This window comes from Diabrotica undecimpunctata, chromosome 11, assembly GCF_040954645.1.
Source record: "Diabrotica undecimpunctata isolate CICGRU chromosome 11, icDiaUnde3, whole genome shotgun sequence".
Taxonomy (NCBI): domain Eukaryota; kingdom Metazoa; phylum Arthropoda; class Insecta; order Coleoptera; family Chrysomelidae; genus Diabrotica; species Diabrotica undecimpunctata.
The window spans coordinates 18,001,778-18,006,628 of NC_092813.1; positions in this window are offsets into that span (position 1 = coordinate 18,001,778).

Genomic DNA, 4,851 nt, shown 5'->3' on the forward strand with positions numbered 1-4,851 from the left:
ATATTTGCAGTCACATATTTATTAATTTATATTATCTACAAAACAGTAATTTTTTCCAAGATTGAAAATAATTACAAAAAAACTAAAACTTAACAATCCATGCTAAGAGACTCATAATAAAACAAAAACAAAAATTTTAAATCACAAGTCTTTTAGTTTAGAGTAATTCGACTGAAAAAAAATTACATAATATGCAAGTTACAAATATAATAAAAAGCGAGATATTAGAAAAGAACTAATATGTATAAATAAAACTAAAACAAAATGTGTATCTGGTGCTGGACTAATCTGATGCAATGAGACTTGAGGTAAAACAGAAACAAAAAATGTGTCTAAAACAAAAGGTCTGTAAGAGAGACAAGATCGTAAAATTTCACAGCAATAATATAGTTTAGAATAATTCTACAGAGAAAATTACATATATACCTATAAATAAGTTACAAATATAAGCGAAAATAGAATGAGATATTAGAAAAGAACTAGTATTTATGAACTAAACTAAAAAAATGTGTCTCTATTGCGAGACGTTAACCTAATGCAACGAATAAAACAGAAACAAAAAAAATATCTAAAAAGGTCTATACGAAAAAAACAATCACAAAATTTCAAAGCAAAAGTCTTCTAATTTAGAGTAATTCGACAGAGAAAATTTATACAAGTTACGAATATACATAAACAACAATAGAACGAGATAATAAAGAACTAATATGTATGAATAAAACAAAAAACAAATCTACTAAAACTAAAAAATGTGTCTCTGGTGTGGGGCTCGAACCTGATGTAACGAGACTCGGAATAATACAGAAACAGGAAAATGTGTCTAAAAAGAAGGTCTGTAAAAATGAAAATGACATATATACGTATATATGTATGTATGTTACGATTGTAATCAAAAAATACAACGTGATATTAGAAAAGATGTATAAAAAAACCTAAAAAATGTGTTTCTGGTGCGGGATTTTAATCTGTTGTAACGAGACGCGAGATAAAACAGAGACAGAAAAATGTGTCTAAAAAGAAGGTCTGTAAGAAAAGAAATAACGCAAAATTTCAAAGCAAAAGTTTTTTAGTTTAGAGTAATTCTACAGAGAAAATGTATACAAATTACGAATATAATCGAAGAAAAAGCGAGATATAAAAGAACTACTATGTACGAATAAAACAAAAAAACTGACTTGCCCTAACTTCACGCGCAGCGTCGAAGTCGCAGCATCATGTCAGCGTCAAATCAACGTCGACTTATGTTTGAGTTATGTTATGTTCAAACTGTTTTTGATTTAGAAAATAGGATTTAATGGATGATCATCATCATCATCATGGCTTATTCACTCCTGGCGGAGTGTTTGCCGCCCTTTTGGGCTCTCTGATTTATTTATTGCGGAGAATCAGTCCGCTGTTGTTTTTTTTTTATTATTATAGCAGCGTGTGTGACTTGGCCCTGTCTACAATTTTCCTCCATTCTTTCCGGTCCTTACAGCGCTCCTTCCAATTGTAGATTTTCAGCTTCTTTATGTCTCCTAAGACTTGATCTCTCCATCTTGTTTTGGGTCTCCCTTTTGGTCTCTTTGTTGTTGGTCTCCATCCAGTTATTCGCTTTAGGGTAGAGTCTGGGTTAGCTCTTTCTGTGTGTCCCAGCCACCTGAGCCTTTGCGTCTTCACGAACTTGATTATGTCTTCACCCTCGATGACTTCTTTAATTTCTTCATTGGTTAATCTTCTAAATTCGCTTACACTTATTCTCACCGGTCCCATTATTCGTCGAATTATCTTTCTCTCTAGGATTTCCAACCTCATTTCATCTTTTTGTGTTGGGCACATCGTCTCTGCACCATAGGTGATCACTGGCCTGATTGCAGTCTTGTAAATTTTTAATTTGGTTTTCTTACTAATGTACTTTTCTTTCAGGAATTTTGGGTAATTCCAGTAGGTTTTATTACCCAGTAGGATGCGTTCATTTATTTCATCCGTTCTATCATTTCTGTCATTCATTATCACTCCCAGGTATTTGAAACGGTGTACTCTTTCAAATGTATATGCTCCAAGCTTAATTTTTTTCTCTATGTTCGTATTCTCTCTTGAACACTTGAGGTATTTCGTTTTGCTTTGGTTTATTACTAGCCCTCTCTTCTTTGCTTCTTTATCTAGTATTAATATTATGTTCTGCATGGTTTTTAAATCTCTAGTAACCAGTGCAATATCGTCTGCATACGCTATCAGTTGGGCTGAAGATTCGATAATCGTTCCCATAATTTTGGCTAATATGTAAAATAATGTTGTTGACAGGGAGTCTCCCTGTCTGACACCTACCTCCATTTGTACTTCATCTGACGGGCCTTCCCTTGTTAAGATTCGTGCCTTGGATTCCTTCATCGTCATTTTCGTGAGACTTAGTTTTTCTTGGATGCCTAATTGATTCATATCCTTAATTAGCTCCTCCCTATTATTGACTATCCTCCTCCTGTATTGCATCTATTGTTGACTTACCTTCCCTGAATCCATGTTGGTATTCACCTATTTTTGTTCTAGTTTCTTTTTCTATTCTTTGTCTGATCAAATTAGTTAATATTTTGTACATTGTATTTAATAACGTGATTCCCGTGTAGTTAGTGCATTTCGTCTTGTCGCCTTTTTTAGGGATTGGTGTTATCAGACCACAATTCCAGTCGTTCGGCATGCGTTCTTCTTCCCATATTCGTTCTATTACGTTGTGGATTCTGTGGGCTAGTTCGTCTCCCCCTTTCTTAAAGAACTCATTTATAATGTCGTCTGGTCCTGCTGCTTTCCTTGTCTTTAATCTGTTTATGGTCGTCAATACTTCGCTATATGAGAGAGGCTCTGATTGTTCTCCATTCCTTTTTTCTGTTTGTTCTTCATTTTCTGCATTTTCAGCCTCGTCTTTCTTTTTAAACAGTTCTCTATAGTGTGTTTCCAATTCCATTTTTCCAATATTTGCCGGTATCTCTTTTTTTCTCTGTGATTTTATGTATTTGTATAGTCTTGCATTGTCATTACTATTGGCTTCGAGTTCCTGCAGTAATTCTTTGATCCATTCCTTCTTTTTTGTTTTGCAGCATTTGTCTGACTCTTTCTTCTTCTCTTTATAGTGTAGGAGATCTTCTTGTTTCCCTGTGGCCACCCACCTGTGTCTTGCTTTGTCCTTGTCTTTACTAGCTTGCTCGCATTCTTCATCGTACCAATCCTTTCTTTTATTGTCTTCCATTAGTCCTATCGTCTCTTCTGCTGTTGTTAAGATACTATCTTTTATGTCTTCCCATGTTTTATCTATGTTTGATGGTTTTAGGACTAGTAGTTTTTCTTCTAATTTAGTGCAGAATTTTCTGTTTGCATTATCTGTATTTAGTTTCGACCGATTCCACCTCTTTCTTTTCTTTCTGTCGTTTTTATCTTTAAGTATCTCCAATTTTATGTCGCCTATCACCAAAATGTGATCCGAATCAGCATTGGCTCCCCTGTATGACCTTACATTCTGTACAATTGTTCTCCATTTTTTTGAGATTAGGATGTGGTCTATTTGGTTTCCATCTGCTGTTCCAGGTATTAGCCACGTTACTTTGTGCTCTTTTTTGTGCTTGAATTGAGTGCTAATAATAAAAGTATTGGTTGCTGCTGCTAGATTACATATTCTCCTGCCATTGTTATTCGTATTTTGAGGGATCGTTTCTTTTCCTGCGATTTCTCTGTTCGTGTCTTCTTTCCCTATCTTTGCGTTGAAGTCTCCTAGCAGGATTAGTATGTCGTTCTTTGGTATTTCTTCGTACAATTCTTCAAGTTTCTCATAGAATTCATTCTTTTCTTCTTCAGGAGCATTCTCAGTAGGGGCATATATGTTGACAAAAATGTTAAATTTGCTTATTTATTTTTCATTCTAATATATGATATTCTTCCATCAACCGCTTTAAAGTTAATAATCTTGTCTCTTACGCTATTACTAACTAGAAAGGCAGTTCCATTGAGCCCCTGTTTGCTTTCTCCTGCGTAGTACATTGTGTAATTTCTTCTAGCAATCATCCCTTCTCCTGTCCACCTTATTTCTTGTAGCGCTAGTATTCCCATCTTGTATTTTATCATTTCTTTTGCCAACTCTTCCATTTTGCCTGGTCTTAGAAGTGTTTTGATATTCCACGTTCCTATTCTTATTTTTCTATTTTTGTTTTTTGCTTTATTTTGTTTTGTTTTGTTTTTGCGTCTTTTCTTACAAAACAGTTTCATGTCCGTATTCATTGCCCACTCCGTTATACTGTCGCCGTCTTTTGTTATATTTTTTGTTAGTTTTTTGACGCCATTTTCATCAATTTTCCTCTTGGATCTATATTATCAGATATGGGAGATCTGTCGTTTATTGTCCTAGCGTTACCCTTCTTCTCTTCAGGTTTCTTCCAATAATTTACATCTATGCATTCTAGTTGCTCCAGTGAGAACGGTTCACCATTTATCCATAATTTGTTGTATTTTAATGCGGCTGTGTGTCCTTCCTGGCGTACCATTTTCATGAGCTGAAGAAGATGCTTCCTTTCCTGTAGTATTTTCTTCGGGAAGTCCTCATTGATATATGTTTTAGTTCCTCTTAGGTTTTTAGCAGCCTTCAGAATTTCCATTCTCGTAGCTTCCTTTTTCATTTCTAATATGATGGGTCTGGGTACATTTGAATGGATGATATTAGAATATTATTTTCGAGTTCATTTAGCATTAAAGTTAAAATAGAAAAATGATCGTCGAGAGAAAAGCAATTAAATACATTAAAAAGGGTTAAAAATCGTCTTAGTAATAGAAGTATTTTGCGAGTATACAGATGCCTTTAACAATATACCTATTTAATATATCTTCCTACAT